Genomic DNA, 21,546 nt, shown 5'->3' with positions numbered 1-21,546 from the left:
ACACTGGAAGCGAAACTACCCTAAGTACTTGCAGGATCTAAAGGATGGGAAAGTGAAACCCACCTATGCAGGTATTTGATGGGTTTTGAGCATTCTAACACTTCCTAAGTGTACATGCAACCTTAATAACCTTGGATCTATGTTTGTCTAATTTGTCATGCAAAGTTGAATTCCAAGGTTATATTCCTATCTAGCATACATGGGGAACAATTTTAACATAAAGTATAGATAGAATAACTTACCTTGTTGTTGCTTATGTTCCTTGAAACCTTGTGAGCCTAGCACCTCAAGTGGTGATGCCTCAAATGCTTCACACAACACCAAATGCTCTTGGAAGAACTTATGAGAGAATACACACTTCTTCAAATCGGCCAAGCCCCCTTATTACTTAGTGTAACCGATTTGGGAGGAGATCATATTCCTTATATAGTGTTAACACATCTAGGGTTAAACCCTAATGTGTCATGACTCTTCATTTCCATGACCCATGGGTTTGTAACTCCCATGGAGCATCCATGGAGCATCCTATGGGTGGAACCCAACTTGATGATCCATGGAGCCTTTTAGCCCACTATACAAGATATGGATGATTTACTTAATCAACCCATATATTTAATTAGTTATCTTTTGATCACTTAATTAATTCTTGATCAAACTAATCAAATAATATTATTAATATATTAGAACTTATAATATATTAATAATCTCCAAGCGTTATTTCTCTCATTTAGTTTATCCAATTGCATGGTTCCATGCAACCCAAATGGACCATGCCGGGTCGGGTCAAGTACATACCAGAAATAGTTATGGACTTAGACACCTTATCCAACAGTCTCCCACTTGGATAAGTCTAGTAACTATTACTGCAAGTATGACTTCAGGAACCGATCGGCAATCGTAGCTCTTTACAAGGTTTCTCGAAACTTGAGAAGATGATGGTACGCCATTTAAGATAAGTGATCATATAATCCTCTGTTCTAGATATCAGTCGGACAAATACATGGAACAATGTCTTACTTATTGTCCAACATTTGTTTCCCGATTTCCGATTTGTTTGACAAAGAACTTTATTGAATACATCAATCTAGTTCTGACCGGGCCCGGTACATAGGTCAAAACAAAACCATCGAGGGGCCCAGATATCAGCTTCTAATCCAAGAAGGAACAGATAAACTTCGACTCATATGTTTGTTCTACTACTCATTGAATTACACATAAGAGCACGATTTTATAACATCGAGTTACCAATGCGTTTTTCGTACAATTAATGCATAACCAACTCGTAAGTAACAAATCATATCTCTAGGTTTAAAGACTTATATGATATTACCGTCTCACGATCACTCAAGATAGAATTCCATGAAGTGATTCCAGTGAGCGTGGGTTGAGTCCAATGCTCAGAACTTATGAGCACTCATGATTGTTGTAGCCTTGTCCCAGACCTCTACAACCAAACATGACAGTCTTGATTCATACCTACTTCCGACATATGACCGACTGTGGAGGTTTGAATAATATGTTATACCAAACAAAATTATTCTGGAAGTCAAAACATGCAAAAGAAATATAGTAAACGATCGACAAGAGATAGCAACACTTTACTCATAAATAAAACACTTTTATTCATCATCAAATGTCAATTACACTTTACAAATTTCAAGATTATCTAACTACTAAATCTAATATCATCCTTCAGCCCTATGCTCCGAGCATGCTGGAGATGCTTAACCCGAGTCAGTCCCTTCGTGAGGGGATCTGCTGGGTTCTCATCTGATGATACCCTCTTTGCCACGAGGAGTCCTTCTTCGATCCGATGTCTGATGAAATGGTATTTTCTGTCGATGTGTCTGGATCTCCCGTGATCCCTTGGTTCCTTGGCTAAGGCAACAGCACTTTCACTATCACAGAAAATTTCCATCGGCTCTTTAATAGCTGGTACAACTCCAAGGTCTCCAATGAAGTTTCTCAGCCATATCGCCTCCTTTGCCGCTTCGCTAGCTGCAATATACTATGATTCACAAGTAGAATCTGCCACTGTCTCTTGCTTGGAACTCTTCCAAGAAATTGCTCCTCCATTTAGGGTAAAGACCCAGCCCGACTGAGAGCGGAAGTTATCCCTATCAGTCTGGAAACTAGCATCACTATACCCTACAACTCTCAAGTCATCACTCCCACCGAGGGTAAGGACCCAGTCCTTAGTCCTTCGTAGGTACTTGAGAATATTCTTTACCGCAATCCAGTGTGCCTTGCCAGGGTTCCCCTGAAACCTGCTAACCATGCTCAAGGCAAAGGCTACATCAGGTCGAGTACACGTCATAGCATACATGATCGAACCTACAGCCGAAGCATAAGGTAATCGACTCATTTCTGCTATCTCAGCCTCAGTGCTAGGGCTTTGTGTCTTACTCAGCTTGGCGCTACTCTGGATGGGCAACTCTCCTTTCTTGGAGTTTTGCATTCTGAATCTCTTCAGAATCTTCTCCAAGTAGGTACTTTGACTAAGTCCAATTAGTCTTTTACTCCGATCTCTCAAGATTCTTATCCCCAAAATATAGGCAGCTTCACCAAGGTCCTTCATAGCGAAACACTTTCCAAGCCAGGACTTTACTTCCTGCAAGGTTGGAATGTCGTTTCCTATGAGTAGTATGTCATCCACATACAATACCAAAAAGCTAACTATACTCCCACTAGCCTTGACATATACACAAGATTCATCTTCACTCCTAGAAAAGCCAAATTCCTTGACCTTTTCATCAAAGCAAAGATTCCATCTACGAGGTGCTTGCTTTAATCCATAAATGGATTTCTCAAGCTTACACACTCTATTAGGGTACTCGTTACTGACAAAACCCTCTGGCTGACTCATGTAAACATCTTCAGCCAACTTTCCATTAAGGAAAGCGGTTTTGACATCCATTTGCCAAATTTCATAGTCATGAAATGCGGCTATGGCTAACAGAACCCGAATAGACTTAATCTTGGCTACCGGAGAAAAGGTCTCATCATAGTCCACTCCAGGAATTTGAGAGAAGCCCTTTGCAACCAGTCTAGCCTTATAAGTGTGTACTTTACCATCCATGTCGGTCTTCTTCTTGAAGACCCATTTGCACCCTACAGTCTTTCGACCTGGTACATTCTCAACCAAGTTCCAAACTTGATTGTCATACATGGATTGTATCTCGCTATCCATAGCCTCTTTCCATTTGGCAGACTCGGGGCCCGCCATGGCTTCCTCGTAGCTGTTAGGGTCATCATGACTTACTAGTGTCTCATCACTAATAAGTGTCTCACCTTCTGCAGTAATATGGAATCCATAATAATGCTCAGGTGCACTCCTAACTCTCGTGGAACGCCTCAGAGGTACAGATTCGTCAATTGGCTCAACAGGAGTTTCCTCCTCAAGTTGAGGGCTAGAGTTTGAAGTTCCTTCACCACTTGATTCTTGAATTTTTTCAAGATCAACTTGCCTCCCACTGTCTCCTTGGCTTATAAACACTCTCTCTCGAAAGACTCCTCTTCTTGCTACAAAGACCAGGTTGTCACTAGGTCTGTAGAAGAGGTAACCAAAGGAATGCTGTGGGTAGCCGATGAAAATACACCTCTCGCTTCGGGGTTCAAGCTTATCATGAGTCTCGCGTCTCACGAAAGCCTCGCAGCCCCAAATCTTGATGTGGTCTAGTTTAGGTACTTTACCAGTCCACATCTCGTGAGGAGTTTTGGCAACTTTCTTTGTAGGGACTAGATTAAGGATATGGGCGGCAGTCTCTAAGGCATACCCCCAAAATGAGATTGGTAGCGAAGCTCGACTCATCATGGAACGAACCATGTCCAACAAGGTTCGATTACGCCTCTCAGCTACACCATTCAATTGCGGTGTCCTGGGAGGTGTCAATTGTGAGACAATCCCACATTCCTTTAGATAGTCGAGGAACTCTGAACTAAGATACTCACCACCTCGATCGGATCGAAGCATCTTAATGTTCCTGCCCAATTGATTCTCGACTTCCTGTTTAAATTCCTTAAACTTCTCGAAAGTCTCTGACTTATGCTTGATTAAGTAGACATATCCATATCTACTGTAATCATCGGTAAAAGTCAAATAATAACGATTAGCATCTCTAGTAGCATGTTTGAATGGTCCACACACATCCGTGTGTATAAGGTCCAACAAACCTTCACCTCTTTCACATGAGCCTGTGAAGGGTGACTTTGTCATTTTTCCAAGTAAGCATGATTCGCAACTATCATTTGACTTTAGGTCAAACGACTCCAAGACTCCATCCTTTTGGAGTTGGCCTATGCGTTTCTTGCTTATATGTCCAAGACGACAATGCCATAACGATGCGTTATCCAAGTTATTATTATTAGTAGAGTCAATACACAAAACATTATTTCCTAAGTTATCTACAATAGATACAGCTTCATACACACCATCACAAGGTAATGCTTTAAAATAAAGTACATTATTAAAGAAAGCATTAATCGAACCAACTTCATTATCAAACGAAAAGGTGAAACCTTGTTTGTACAATGCATGAAAGGAAATAATATTTCTTGCCATTTCTGGCGAATAACAACACTTATTCAAATCTAAATTTAACCCACTACTTAGCGATAAAGTATAAACTCCAATCTTGGTGACAGGTGTAACTTTCCTATTCCCCATGATTAAGTTTATTCTTCCTTGCTCCACATTCTCACTTCTTCCTAGTCCCTGCAAGTCACAGCAAATATGAATTCCGCAACCTGTATCAAGGACCCAAGATTTCAAATGGGGTGAGTTATTAGAAATGATAGTGTAAATACCTGCATGGTTGGGTTTGACTTTCCCATCCTTTACATCTTGCTGGTACTTTGGGCAGTTCCGCTTCCAATGAGCTTTTTCGTGATAATAGAAGCATTCAGCCTCTTTTGGGTCAGAAGAAGGAGTAATGAAACCTTTCTTGGTTCCACTTGAAGAAGAGCCATCAAGGGTCCGAGCCTTGGTACCCTTTGAAGATCTCTTTCTCTTCCTCCCTCGACTCTGCCCGATTGCCAAGACCGGAGTTGTTTCTGGAGTAGGAGTGATAGCAACCGACTTCCCCTTAAGACCTGTTTCTGCGGTCTTGAGAAGTCTCTGAAGTTTGCTGAGGGTGACCTCTTCCTTGTTCATGTGATATGTCATGCGGAATTGATCATAGCACGATGGTAAGGAGTGCAAAATGATATCTATTGCAAGCTCCTCAGGGAAGTTCACATTGAGCTTCAGCAACCGATCTACATACCTTTGCATTTTCTGCATGTGGCTCGTGACGGACTCTCCGTCCTTCATCATGGTTGTTATCATGGAGCAGATGACTTCGTACCTCTCTTGTCGTGCACTTTGATGGTATCTTTCCATCAAGTCTTGGTGCATTTCATAAGGGTAGAAGTCTTCATAAGACTTTTGGAGTTCAGCTGTCATGGTGGCTAACATGATGCAAGCCACCTTGGTTGCATCTCTTTCATGAGTATGAAAGTCAGCGATCTCCTGGGGAGTTGCAGTGGACTCGTCAATTTCCTTAAGCTCCTTGTCAAGGACATATTCTTTGTCCTCGTAGCGGGTAATCATCCTGATGTTTCTGATCCACTTATTGAAGTTGGATCCATCAAAGGTGACTTTCCCGCACAGACTCATAAGAGTAAAGGAGCCATTAGGATTCGAGCCAGAAGCATTAGTTGAAGACATCTGAAAAGAAGAACGAGTTTAGTTTAGATTTAAGAGAGTCCTTAATAAAACACCCAAATGTAATATTAAGGCTAGGACCCAATCACAATATAATATAACTTAGAAGAGGTATGCCGTAATCTAAGCTATACCATATTTGAAAGGTAGGTGAATGACGATTCACCAATTTCCACCACGAAAACCGAAATATTAAATATTTAGTTTTTATAGGTTTTAGAAATTCCTAGATTCTTTGAGATCCAATGAACTTTTCAAAGGCATGTTTCGATCTCGGGAGTGCCCTCCAGGTTTTGTGACTGGGATGCCGAGGATCACAAAACGAGGTGTGAAGTAACCATGCAAATCACTTGGTACCCTTAAAGTTTATCACTCAATCGATGTGTCGGTAAACCACACACGCTCCACCGATACTATAATAAACCTTAAGTCACCCTTTACCTACCTTCTTAAGTCCAAGTTAGTGTGCCGGTTAACCACACACGCTCCACCAACGACTCAGACAAAGTGTAAAGTGTAATTTCATGGATTAGCACCTTATTCACATTTTTCCTAAAGTAACTAAGATTGGGAATTTAATAAAACGTTTAGTTACTTTATATATTCATCATACTTTGAATGAGAATTTATAAGTCCTTGTCTTACCCGTTCGGCTAACGACCCTCCACCAGTCAAGCAAGCGGTGGGTGAGAATATACACCCATTAAGTCACCATTTTATAGGCAACAACCTTATACCCACCTTATAGACCGGCTTCGTGAATGAGGCGTACTAGCGGTAAGACGACTTGTTCTTATACATATATATATAATTATTAAATTATCATAATATAAGTATAAGGGTTGAATTTTAACTTTTAAAATTCTAGGGGTTGGAACTAAAGTTTTAACTTAACTTTACTTGTTCCAAAACTTGAGGGCAAGTTTTGTAACTTTCAAAACTTTTCATTTCTTGTAACTTATGAGTTTAATAGAGTCATAAAATGAAGACTCTTCATTTTTATAACTCTTGTGTTTTCTTAATGGTTTTTAACTCAAGTGACTCTTGGTTTTCCATAACTTAAGGATAAGTTATGGACTCCATTAAAACACATTATGATCAAGAATTAAACTACCAAATAGGTTACAAATAATTCCTATGATCATCTAAAACATCATAAGAACAAGAACATGAATATGAACATAATCAAAAATTACATAAAACTTTGTAGTTTTGATAACTAGTTGTTGTAAATGAATTAGCAAGACATTACACCACCAAAAACAAGTTTACATTTACTAAAACAGTTTAGGGTAATGTTTCTAATTCATTTTTCAGCAACTGAATCGAAATTCTGCACTCATTCGACCCTACTCAGCAAGCTTCAAGGACTCTTGAAGACCGCTGAAACCGGTCTTAAGGGTAAAGCGGTTGTTACCTCTACTACTCCTACTCCAACTTCTACCCCTATTTTAGCTATTGGGCAAGGCAAAGGGAAAAAGAGGAAGCACCCTTCGAAGGATACCAATGGAAAGTCTCTTGAAGGCTCCTCATCAAAGACTAAGAACGGTTCTGTCACTCCTTCTGCCATTCCCAAGGATGCTGAATGCTTTTATTGCCATGAAAAGGCACACTGGAAGCGAAACTACCCTAAGTACTTGCAGGATCTAAAGGATGGGAAAGTGAAACCCACCTATGCAGGTATTTGATGGGTTTTGAGCATTCTAACACTTCCTAAGTGTACATGCAACCTTAATAACCTTGGATCTATGTTTGTCTAATTTGTCATGCAAAGTTGAATTCCAAGGTTATATTCCTATCTAGCATACATGGGGAACAATTTTAACATAAAGTATAGATAGAATAACTTACCTTGTTGTTGCTTATGTTCCTTGAAACCTTGTGAGCCTAGCACCTCAAGTGGTGATGCCTCAAATGCTTCACACAACACCAAATGCTCTTGGAATAACTTATGAGAGAATACACACTTCTTCAAATCGGCCAAGCCCCCTTATTACTTAGTGTAACCGATTTGGGAGGAGATCATATTCCTTATATAGTGTTAACACATCTAGGGTTAAACCCTAATGTGTCATGACTCTTCATTTCCATGACCCATGGGTTTGTAACTCCCATGGAGCATCCATGGAGCATCCTATGGGTGGAACCCAACTTGATGATCCATGGAGCCTTTTAGCCCACTATACAAGATATGGATGATTTACTTAATCAACCCATATATTTAATTAGTTATGTTTTGATCACTTAATTAATTCTAAATTAATTCTTGATCAAACTAATCAAATAATATTATTAATATATTAGAACTTATAATATATTAATAATCTCCAAGCGTTATTTCTCTCATTTAGTTTATCCAATTGCATGGTGCCATGCAACCCAAATGGACCATGCCGGGTCGGGTCAAGTACATACTAGAAATAGTTATGGACTTAGACACCTTATCCAACAGTATTTACACTATATTGTCTAATTACTCAACATATTCTAACTCTTGGGTGCTTGATACAGGATGTGGTATTCACATATGTTCTGATTTGCAGGGCCTAAGAAGAAGTAAGGATGTGGAGCACGGGAAGATAAACTTAATCATGGGGAATAGGAAGGCTGCACCTGTTTCCAAGATTGGAGTTTATAATTTGTTGCTTAATAATGGGTTAAAGTTAGATTTGAATAAATGTGTGTACTCGTCTGAAATGGCGAGAAATATTATTTCTTTTCATGCTTTGTACAAACAAGGTTTTACCTTTTCGTTTGATAATGAATGTGGTGGTATTAATGCTTTCTTTAATAATGTGTTTTATTTTAAAGCATTACCTTGTGATGGTGTGTATGAAACTGTGTCGATTGTGGACAACTTAGGAAATAATGTGTCATTGTGGCATTGTCGTCTTGGACATGTAAACAAGAAACGCATAGGCCAACTCCAAAAGAGTGGAGTCTTGGAATCATTTGACCTCAAATCAGATGATAGTTGTGAATCTTGTCTACTTGGAAAAATGACAAAATCACCCTTCACTGGAACTTGTGAGAGGGGTGAAGGTTTGTTGGACCTAATACATATTGATGTATGTGGGCCATTCAAAACCGCCACAAGGGATGCTAATCGGTATTATGTGACTTTTATTGATGATTTTAGTAGATATGGGTATGTCTACTTAATCAAAAATAAGTCCGAAACCTTTGAAAGGTTTAAGGAATTCAAGCAGGAAGTAGAAAATCAATTGGGCAGGAACATTAAGATGCTTCGATCCGATCGAGGTGGTGACTATCTTAGTACCGAGTTCCTTGACTACCTTAAGGAGTGTGGGATTGTCTCACAATTGACTCCTCCCAGGACACCACAGCTGAATGGTGTAGCTGAGAGGCGTAATCGAACCTTGTTGGACATGGTTCGCTCTATGATGAGTCGAGTTTCGTTACCAATCTCTTTTTGGGGGTATACCTTAGAGATTGCCGCCCATATCCTTAATCTAGTCCCTACAAAGAAGGTTACCAAAACACCTCATGAGATGTGGACTGGGAAGGTTCCCAATTTGGACCACATCAAAATTTGGGGTTGCGAAGTCTTCGTGAGGCGCGAAACTCATGATAAGCTTGAACCCCGAAGTGAAAGGTGTATTTTCATCGGCTACCCATAGAAATCCTTCGGTTACCTCTTCTACAGACCCAGTGAGAATGTGGTCTTTGTAGCACGAAGAGGGATCTTTCGCGAGAAAGAATTTATAAGCCAAGGAGACAATGGGAGGCAGATTGATCTTGAAGAAATTCAAGAATCAATTGGTGAAGGAACCTCAGACACTAGCAATCAACCTGAAAAGGAAACTCCTGTTGATCCAGCTGACGAGTCTGTACCTCCGAGGCGTTCCACACGGGTTAGGAACACACCTTCGTTTTATTATGGTTTTCATATTACTACGGAAGGTGATACGTTTATTAGTGATAGTACACTAGTAAATTTGGATGAACCTAGCAGTGTTAAGGAAGCCATGGCAGGCCCGGAGTCTGCTAAATGGAAGGAGGCTATGGACAGCGAGATACAGTCCATGTATGACAATCAAGTTTGGAACTTGGTTGACAATGTACCAGGCCGTAAAACAGTCGGGTGCAAATGGATCTTCAAGAAGAAGACAGACATGGGAGGAAAAGTGCATACTTATAAGGCTCGACTGGTTGTGAAGGGTTTTACTCAAACTCAAGGTGTTGATTATGATGAAACCTTTTCGCCGGTAGCAAAGATTAAGTCTATTAGGGTTATGTTAGCCATTGCAGCATTTCATGATTATGAAATATGGCAAATGGATGTCAAAACCGCTTTCCTTAATGGAAAGTTGGCTGAGGATGTGTACATGAATCAGCCAGAGGGTTTTGTCAATGCAGAGTACCCTAATAGAGTATGCAAGCTTGAGAAATCCATTTATGGATTAAAACAAGCATCTCGTAGCTGGAATCTTTGTTTTGATGAGAAGGTAAAAGAGTTTGGCTTCTTGAGAAGCGAAGATGAGTCTTGCGTGTATGTCAGAGCTAGTGGGAGTATAGTTAGCTTCTTGGTACTGTATGTGGATGACATACTACTCATAGGAAATGACATCCCAACCTTGCAGGAGGTTAATTCCTGGCTTGGGAAGTGCTTTGCTATGAAGGACCTAGGGGAGGCTACCTATATCCTAGGGATAAGGATATTAAGAGAAAGGAGTAGAAGACTAATTGGACTTAGTCAGAGTATCTACTTGGATAAGGTGTTGAAAAGGTTCAACATGGAGAATTCCAAGAAAGGAGATTTACCGATCCAAAGTAATACCAAACTGAGTAAGATTCAAAGTCCGAGTACAGAGGCCGAGATAGCTGAGATGAGCCAATTACCATATGCTTCCGCAGTTGGCTCGATCATGTATGCTATGACTTGTACCCGTCCTGATGTGGCATTTGCTTTGAGCATGATCAGCAGGTATCAGGGGAACCCTGGCAAGGCTCATTGGACCACGGTAAAGAACATTCTCAAGTACCTGTGGAGGACTAAGGATTGGATCCTTACCCTTGGTGGCAGTGATGACTTGAGAATATTAGGGTATAGTGATGCTGGTTTTCAGACTGATAGGGATAATTTCCGCTCTCAGTCGGGCTGGATCTTTACCTTAAATGGAGGGGCAATTTCTTGGAAGATTTCCAAGCAGGAGACGGTGGCTGATTCGACTTGTGAATCAGAGTATATAGCAGCGAGTGAAGCAGCGAAGGAGGCGATATGGCTAAAGAACTTCATCGGAGACCTTGGAGTTGTACCAGCTATTAAGGAACCTATAGAGATTTTCTGTGACAACAATAGTGCGGTTACCTTAGCCAAGGAACCAAGAGATCATGGCAGATCCCGACACATTGACAGAAAATATCACTTCATAAGACACAAGATTGAAGAAGGACTCCTTGTGACAAGGAGGATATCGTCGGATGAGAATCCTGCAGATCCCCTTTGTTGAGATTAAACAAACCTTTAATCTATAAAGATCGATTAGATCTTGAACAAGTAACTAAACAATGACGATATGAACACAATAAAAGAATAAGACAAGATTGAATCAAACGTGTCGAATGATTAAACAAAATCCTCAGAAGAGCTCGATTAAGAACATCAACTGTAGAGGATTGGAAGGTTACAAGAACGATCAAAGAAACCTGTTGTCGTCTAGATGTATCGCTATTTTCAGATCTCTAAAACCTTAACCTAATATGCATGCAAGCATAATCTTATATACAAAGCATAAAAGACATACGGTTGGACAGGCCCAAACCGTAATACAAAGAAATAAAAACAAACGAGCCCAAAAGACGCAATCTTCTAAGCCCAACAATCTCCCCCTTTGCGTCAATTTGGGGCGAGATCTTCACTCTGTCTTCAAAGCAGATGGCTTCTTTACCGTTTGAAAAATTTTCGGTATCAAAGCTAGAATATGATGCCTGAAGGTAATATACCAACGAAGCATATCTGTAAAGTTCTTCTTATCTGCTGTTGTATTCTGTTTGCATCGGTGAATGATATTGATGATGTGCTCCAGAGACTCTGTAGAGAACAGATGCTTGTCTACCAACGCAAACAGAAACTTGTGCTTATCCCCCCTTGTGAACATAACTGTCAGATTGGAAGAATCAATCTGCCCCAACTTCATTTTATGGACATCTCCGGTTTTGGAAGTGGGCTTGACAGTCGGTTTCTTATTCATCACCTTTGCTATTTCCTGATCCATAGTGGCTAGCTCATGGACATAGGAAGCCAACATTCTTTTAAGATGAGAAAGAATTGGTTCATATTCTCTCTGGTTGGAGAGAAGAATGTTGTATAGCAAGATCCAATCGTGGGGGTTCAGACTGGGAAGATCTGCCAGAGAAATAAGATGTTCGGTGTTGGCAGTTCCTCTGTTGATTTTGAAATTGACGTTTACAAATTTCCCAGCCTGGGTTGGTTTCAGTACCTTGACTCTAATAATTTTCTGGGCACTCCAAGTCAAGTACTGAGGTTGACCGAATTTCAGATAGAAATCGATAAGCTCCCTGTCAACCTTCGGGTTCGGATGAGGGACGTTTGCAGTGACATCAAAGCAGTGAAAAGTGAAGGCTTTACGCGTAATGGGCATGTCGAACTGCGAGTCTTTGGAGTTTTCACACTCAAAAGATGCAATCGATTCCAACCAATAAATAGAAGGAAACTCAATTGCTTGAGTGATGAGTGTGTCTCTGTCCCAATCTGGGAACAGAGTCTTTTTAGCTTGAATTGCCTCCTCATCCTCCCGGATTTTCCTTTCTCTGTACAAAGCATAAAAGACATACGGTTGGACAGGCCCAAACCGTAATACAAAGAAATAAAAACAAACGAGCCCAAAAGACGCAATCTTCTAAGCCCAACAATGGTATCAGAGCAGGAGGCTGTGTAATTGATACACATCTTTTCTGTGAAAAAGATTTCCATTAGGGTTTTTCCGCAATCATTAATATTTATTGAGCCGTCATCTCTTTATTGACGTATCTCGATATTTATTACTTTGCCCTAATCTGCTTTATTACAAGTCTGATCTTTGAACAGGTTTTTACGATCATAATGGACGCGACACAATCAAACGTTATCAATATTTCAAACAGCATTGGTTCGACGACAAGGATTCCGATCTTATACACCAACGATTATGAAGTATGGGCACATCATTTCGAAGACTACGTTATTGGGTCGGAGGAAAATGGGTATTTGATTTGGGAAGCCATCACCAACGGACCGTTTTCTCATTCTGCAACGTCCAGAGTCATTAAAACTCAAAAAGAATACAATGATCTGCTTAAGGACGTGAAAGACATTGCACAAGATGAAAAAGACAAGTTCCAATGCAATATCAAAGCACTAAGATTGATCCGGTTTGCCCTTCAGTCCGATACATTCAGATTGGTTAGCTCTTGCACGACGGCGAAGGATGTATGGGACAGACTTCGTGAATTGTATTCTACAGACGAAGATCTCGAACATTCTATTCAAACTCTGCTTCTATCTGAGTTTGGTGAATTTAGACAAGGGGCTGAAGAATCTGTAACCCAGACATTCGATCGCTTCAATCATCTTCTCAGCAAGATGATCAAACATGATATCGAAAGGAAGCTCATCGAACAGAAAGTTACATTCCTGAATGGTCTGAGGTCTGAGTGGAGAGCAGTAGTTTCCACAGTTAAAGCCCATGAGCAATTTAAATCATACTCTTTGGCGAAACTGGTGGGAATTCTCAAGTCTCAAGAGAAAAACGTGGTGCAAGAAAAGAATGTCGTTTCTAGTCTCGGTTCGTTGGCTCTCTTGTCAAAAAGTAAAGCCGTTATGGAGGATGAAGACCTCAGCCTGGAAGAATATGATCTCACATCAGAAGATTATGCCTTGATGGTATCCAATCCCAAAAGGTTCATAAAGAAGAAATTTCCCAGCAACAAAAACCGAAACTGGCAGGGAAGTTACAGCTCAGAAAAGGTGGTTAATGAACCGAAAGTTGAGGAGCACAAGAAGGAACCAAAGGTTGACGGCGACTCTGTAGTGAGCTGCTTTTACTGTGGTGGGAAAAACCATTATGCTAAGGACTGTGTCCTCAAGAAAATGGCTGAGAAAGATGATGGAAACGATGAGGAAGCTGTGTTGCAGAAAAGGCTAGATGAGTTGAGAAAGAAGAAGTCTGCTGCTAACCCGCCTTATAATGCCCTTATTGTGCAGGGTTCTGTTCCAGGTGATGAGTTCGGTAGCACGGAAGTTTGGTCTACTGACTCAGAAGACGAGGAAGTGAGGCAGCCTACTCATGGAAAGGCGTTCGTGTCTAAGGAAGAAGGCAGTGGTGGTAAATGCCTTATGGTTTCTGACGTATCTCAATTGAGGGGATACAACACCGATGGAGGCAATGATGGACAGAATGCAAAAGAGGATATGTGCTTCACAGCCAAACCACTCAGCCAGCAGTTCAATGAGCTTGATGAACTGATAAAGAAGGTACAATCTGTTTTTATTTCATGTAAAATACCATCATCCTCTTATGAGAAAGAACTAAAAGATGTTAATACAAGAATATCTCATTTAGATAGTGGCTTAACTCAAACTCGGGTCACAAATTCTAACCTAACTGATCAATTGAGCAGGGCAGCGTCGAAGAGTGAGGAGCGGAGAATGTGGATAGAGTTAAAGGAATCGGAATTAGTCAGAGTTAAAGATGAAAACATTTATTTGCAAAGAGACAATTTGAAATTGTTAAAACAACGAAATGTTTTTTGTTTAATTGCTAAACGTCTGTATTCTAATATTACTCAGCTCCACTTGGATTGTGAAATAGGCCAAAGAATTCACCGCATGATTTTGCCCTTCCTGGAATTTAAGGAAGATGAAATCGATGCCGAAGCTTATAACTGTGAAAGTGTGATATCATCTGATAACATAAATCCCACCTACATGTATGGACTGGACAAAATTGAGTCCTTCATTAAATCTAAAGACCACAAGCTCATGCTTAAAAATCTTTTGGATGAAAATGACAGACTTAAACTGAGGACCGAAACCATGCAAAAATTTGACTCTTTAAACACCAAAGTAAGCTCAAAAAACAAAATTGATGTTGAAAATGCATCTGAGCTTGATGAGGATGACAATATGAGTGAAATTTCTGTAGAGGACATGGTTGACTGCTCAGAATTTATTAAAACCGAGCCAGAAAATCACAAGAATCTTATTTCTGAAAATTCGGTAGAGTTCGCTCGGTTGTCCCATCAAAAATCCCCAAAATTAGTTGAGAAAGCTGTTGTGTATCAAAAGGTCAGGACTACTCCAAATCAAGTATACAAGGTAACAGGAGTAACTGAACATCAAACAGCCGAACTTGCAGCCATTGTAGACAAAGACAATGCTGATGGCTGTGATGAATACTTCTGGGAAGCTCCTATTGATAATGCAGACGAAACCATTGGTTTATCTGAACGAACTTCATGGAAGAGCAAAGGAAGATATATACCCGAACCTTTGAATAAGCCAAACAACTTCAGTGAGCCGAGCACTAGTGGTACAAAAGATACTCCTCAGAAGGATGTTCACTCACCAACAGAAACCATTCCTTCGGCTTCTTCAGCTCAAAGTAATTCCACCGCAGTTCAAATGGAACCAATCAAGGGGTCAGCAAAAACAAAAGCAAATGTTCATCATCAACGATCTCAGATGCGGAACAGGAAGATAGAAAGGAACATCAGATACCGGAAGAACCTTTCGGAAAGGAAACAATTTTGGCGTTCCCAGAATGCATACTTCACTCATCAAAACAAGAATCTAAAGTATGAAGACATTCCTGAAGAAAAGCATGAAAGTCCCAAAAACCGAAAGCCGAGGTTCGGTTCACAAAAGGACAACAACCGAAAGCAGAAGTTCGGTTCTGAAAAGGATATCAACCAGAACCAAAGGTTCTGTTCCAAAAGTGGCTCGAACCAAACACAAAGGTTCGGTTCTGAAGACAAAAGAGTTCAAAACTCTAAGGTCGGTCACTCCAATGATCAAAAAAAAAAGGGTCACCTAAAGTCTCCTTCTAAGTCTGATTCTTTTCATTCTTCCAATTCTTCTTCATCCTCAGTTTCATATCAATCACGTTCTAAATCTCATTCATCAACTGAGCAAAAGTGGAAGCAGAAAGTCGATAAATCCACATCAAAGACCGAATCTAACTCTACTAATCTTAACAAAATAAAAGTGTACACCATTAAAAGGAAAGATAAAACAACTCTAGTAAAAAGAACTTATCTTGTTGATATCTCTATAATTGCTCCTGTTTTCATGCAAAGCTCACGTGGACCCAAGAAACTTTGGGTTCCTAAATCTCTCTAAATTTTGCAGATTATAAGTGACGAGCAGTTCGACGAAGAATGGTACATTGATAGTGGCTGCTCACGTCACATGACAGGAAGGAAAGAAGAGCTTAGGGAGTACAGATCGCTTGCAAATGGTGGCAATGTGAAGTTCGGAAACAATTCTTTCGGCACCATAAAGGGATACAGGATGATAACCAATGGGGACTTCTCTATAAGGAAGGTGGCTTATGTGGAAGGACTCCAACACAACCTCATTAGTGTATCTCAACTGGTTGGAGGTACAGGTCTCAAAGTCTCATTCGATGATGAAGGTTCAGAAATTATAGAGAAAAAGTCAAATAAAATAATTCTCAAGTCAGAGCGAATGGGTGAAATGTTTCCCTTAAACATGAAACCCATCAAAGGAAACCCAGCTGTATGCTTATTGTCAAAAGCGCAATCGGATGAAAGCTGGTTGTGGCACCGAAGATTATCTCATCTTAACTTCAAAGATATCAATCGTCTTGTTACAGGAGGTCATGTAAGGGGCCTTCCATTACTCAAGTTCGACAGGGATCATCTATGTGCTGCATGCGAAATGGGAAAGCAGAGTCGTCAAAGTCATCCATCTATTATCAACACAAAAGTTGTTGAACCACTCGAATTAATTCATATTGATTTGTGTGGTCCTTCATCTATCGAAAGCATCGGTGGTAGCAAGTACATTCTTGTTATCGTTGATGACTTTTCTCGATTTACATGGGTGTTCTTTCTAAAGCTCAAATCTGAAGCGACTCAAAAGCTGAAAACGTTTATTACGCAAATTGAAGTACAACTCAAAAAGGTTGTTCGCAACATCCGAAGCGACAATGGTCTCGAATTCAAGAACAGGGAGTTTGAAGAGTTTCTTGCAGAGAAGGGAATTAGTCATAATTTCTCAGCTCCCTACACACCACAACAGAACGGCATAGTCGAAAGACGAAACCGATCCTTGTGTGAAGCTGCCCGAACTATGCTAAGTTTCGCTTCTTTACCTCTTTATTTTTGGGCTGATGCTATTTGTGCTGCTTGTTTTACACAGAACAGGTCATATCTCAACAAAAGGTTCGCACTCACCCCATATGAGATATTGAACAACAGGAAGCCAAATGTGAAATTTTTTCATGTGTTTGGCTCAAGGTGTTTCATCTTCAACTCTAAAGAACACCGCAACAAGTTTGATGTCAAAGCCGACGAAGGAATTTTCCTGGGTTACTCTCTCACATCCAAGGCATACAGGGTCCTAAACAAGCGTTCAAGAAAAATTGAAGAGACGTATTATGTGAACTTTGACGACAACTATGTCAAGAAGCTGCAGGGTAAAGAAAATATCACTGGGGAAATCTTTCCTCCAAATGGCATGGTTACAGTCTCGGTTGCTAATCTATTCGAGACATTTCTGGAGCTCTTTGACGAACCAGAGAATGCTTCACTTTCTGAAGCTGGTGCAGCAGATAACAAAGTTGATCACATGGAGCAGATTGTTGAAGATGCTGCAAGGAGAATGTATGAAGAAGAATCAATCTGTAACGACTCTCCTTCCAACGAAGCTCAAATCGAGGGGGAGCCAAGTGCTCAAGTCGAGGGGGAGCCATGCACACAAGTCGAAGGGGAGCCATGCACACAAGTCGAGGGGGAGCCAAATGCTCAAGTCCAGGGGGAGCCAAATTCCACAACTTCAACCGAAGAGGTCTCAACACCAGCAAGCTCAGGTCCACTAGAATCACACGAACCTCATATCTTCCAAAGTACACCAACTGAGGTAGAACATGACGATGTGACACTCGGTTATGATAGCCAATCTGAACTAGAAGAAATAGTCAATGCCGACTTAGACCCAACCGTTGATCCAAATTACCCTCCTCTTATCAAATGGACCAGAGATCATCTTGTCTCTCAGGTAGTTGGGGATGTATCTGAAAAGGTTCTGACCCGATCACAACTGAAGGCAAAACAGACTTCCTTATTTTCAAAGGTAGAGTTTTGCATGTTCAATTCATTCGTATCAAAAGTTGAACCAAAGACAGTTAACACTGCTCTCGACCACTCTGATTGGGTTCAAGCAATGCAAGACGAGTTGAACGAATTTGAAAGAAACAAAGTCTGGCGCCTAATTCCAACTCCTCCAGATGCTTCGGTTGTTGGTCTCAAATGGGTCTTTAGGAACAAAATGGACAAGGAAGGTAATGTTATACGGAACAAGGCTCGTCTGGTGGTCAAGGGATATTGTCAAGAGGAAGGGATAGACTACGAAGAGACTTTCGCTCCAGTAGCTCGGCTAGAATCTGTTAGAATATTCCTAGCTTATGTTGCTCACAAGAACTTTGAAGTTTTCCAAATGGACGTCAAGTGTGCATTTCTCAATGGAGAACTTGAAGAGACGGTGTACGTAGAGCAACCTCCTGGATTCGTGAACGAAAAGCATCCAAATCATTGCTATATTCTGGATAAAGCTGTGTACGGCCTTAAACAAGCTCCGAGAGCCTGGTATGAAACGCTTACAAAATTTTTAAAGATGTCTAAATTCAAACAAGGTTCGGTTGACCCAACCTTCTTTCGCAAAAAGGAAGGTAACCACCTTATGATAGTTCAAATTTATGTCGACGATATCATCTTTGGCTCCACAAATCCAAGCTTAACGGCTGAATTCAGAAAGCTGATGGAGACTAAGTTTGAATTAAGCTCAATGGGTCCTATTAACTTTTTCCTTGGTTTAAACATAAGACAGGGACCCGAAGGCATCTTTATTAATCAGGAAGCTTACACAAAGACTCTCCTAGCAAAGTTCGGTATGATGGGAAACTCAAAAGTCAAAGTCCCAATGGCATTCGGCACTAAGCTTACCCCATCTCTAGACAAACCAGCTGTCGATATCACGCTCTATCGTCAAATGATTGGATCATTAATGTATCTTACTACTAGCAGACCTGATATCATGTTTTCTGTGTGTTATTGTGCTCGATTTCAGGCAAACCCCCGTGAACCCACATGCTTGCAGTGAAGAACATCCTCCGATATCTCAAGCGAACCACCTCCTTAGGTCTTTGGTATCCATCCAACTCAGGCTTCTTCGTTCAAGCCTATTCTGATGCTGACCTTGGAGGATGTGGACTCGACCGAAAAAGCACGACCGGTGGATGTTAATTTCTTAACGGGAAGTTAGTTAGCTGGCAATCCAAGAAACAGACATGTGTGTCGCTATCTACAGCCGAAGCAGAATACATTGCAGCCGCATCATGCACATCACAAGTGATTTGGATCCAAAGTCAACTACGAGACTATGGACTCAATATGAAGAAGATCCCACTATATTGTGACTCCGAAAGTGCAATTAGGATTTGTCATAACCCAGTGCAACACTCCAAAACCAAACACATAGCACTAAGGTATCACTTCATCAAAGATCATGTGGAAGATGGAAATGTCGAAGTTCACTTCGTAAGAACCACTGATCAGCTGGCTGACATCTTTACAAAAGCTCTTCCTGAAGCATCATTCAATCAGATATTGCAAGGCTTAGGCATGATGGTTGCAGAATCGGTCCCAAATCCTCATGTCTCTATTTAAAAAAAAAAAAAAAAAAAAAAAAAAAAAAAAAAGGACCGAACCTAACAGACCGCTCGGTCACTCTCTGTTCTGGTCAAATTCAAGAACCGAACCTAACAGACCGCTCGGTTACTCTCTGTTCTGGTCAAATTCAAGAAGCGAACCTAACAGACCGCTCGGTTGCTCTCTGTTCTAGTAACATAACGGAACCAAATCAACCAGATCGCTCGGTCTCTCTCTGTCTCTACAAGATAGGCACTCATTCAATCAAACCGCTCGGTTCTTCCTAATCTCTACTTCTTTTCCTTGTCTAAATTTTGTCTTTCTGTTTTTTTTTTCTTTTTCAGAAACTTCAAATTTAACAAAAATATTTTATCTTTCTGTTTTTATTTCTTTTTCAGAAAATTAAAAATTTAACAAAAATATTTTATCTTTCTGTTTTTATTTCTTTTTCAGAAAATTAAAAATTAACAAAAATATTTTGTCTTTCAGTATTTATTTATCTCTAAGTAAATTTCAAAATTTCAAAAATATTTTATATGTACTTCTTGCTCAAGTGAATACAAGTATGGCCTTATGGAACGTTCATCCAGGTATGTTTTTCTCTTATAAGACTAGTTAGACGTCCCTAGAAGCATGCTGCTGTATGTTGTCCCAAGCCTCTATGACCTCGAGCATGCCTTAATGATTCGATCAATACCTATCGTTTCTTCCGAATCAGGCTATTCTCTCATATTCGGTCTAGAGCTACCTTCTTTTACTCATCTGAAACATGAGTTGCTCTGCTTTGTCCCATTTATGTAGCAGAAGGTACTTTCGGTCTCTTAACCATCTCTTCAACTTCTTCACTTACATTCGCTCCCCAAAGTAACCCTTGATGCTCTCAGTCTTTACCACTGAGGCTTATGGTTGCACAACATCTGAGTTCATGATCTTAGATTCGATTACCACGTTCTGAGTGAAACCCAAAATCCAACACCTAAATAGAATTGACGGTGAGTTATTAACTCAAGCTTTTACTTGGAAATCTTCTTTATGAGTGATCTTTTATGAAACTGTCTCGTCCTAAGACATTTCTTCCCAAAGAGATCCAGTTTAATTTATTTTGAGATTTCTGTCTATATCATTCCCATCACAGAATACTTCCCACCTACCTGTTCAACAGATCACATCGGTCTCACAGGTAACTTTACCAACACTTAAGTTTTATGTCAAGACTTAATGTTTGGATTGAGTTCAGCCACCTCTTAGCCATCATCAGAAGACGCCTTTCATTGTTTCTCTAAAAACAACTGATCGTATTTCTCGGGAAACCACACAAACACTTCAGGTCTCTCTTGACTCTGAAGGAAGCGATTCTTGCCCGGAATCTTCTGCCTTCTGTCTTTTATTTAGACAACACGCACTACCAAACACATTAGATTTATTTCCTTGTCTTTCACACTCTTATGCACGGAATTGTTTTCCCACATTCTAATTACTGTTTGGCACATGGTTCTAAGTCTCAACTGTAACCAAACAAGGGCACAAGGGATTTCAAACGGTACGAAAAAGATTTGGGCGCGTGCAAAGGATTCGTTTCAGCCCCACGTGTGCTGACGTCTTCATTGAATACACCATAACTTCTAATCGCGCTTTTTCAGGCGACGTTTTGGGTTCCTAATCATCACGATTTTCTCTCTCCTGAGAACGGTATAAATAAGACGTGATCGTGTTCTTTGGCAGTTACCTCTCAAAGCATTATCTCTCTGAAAAAGTTGCCCCTGTTAATCTTCTTCCAAAAACTCAACAATGGCGACTTCTTCTTCCACTCACGATCAGTCTGCTTCTTCTTCTTTTCTTGCAATCAAAACAAATCAGAACATGATCATAGAGTTGTCTCCATACGTCTATGACTCATATATGCTCTACGTGGTGGAATGCCTCACATA

The sequence above is a fragment of the Lactuca saligna genome, chromosome 3, assembly GCF_052625555.1.
Source record: "Lactuca saligna cultivar CGN05327 chromosome 3, ASM5262555v1, whole genome shotgun sequence".
In the NCBI taxonomy this organism is placed as follows: domain Eukaryota; kingdom Viridiplantae; phylum Streptophyta; class Magnoliopsida; order Asterales; family Asteraceae; genus Lactuca; species Lactuca saligna.
Note: the sequence above shows the minus strand (reverse complement) of the source record.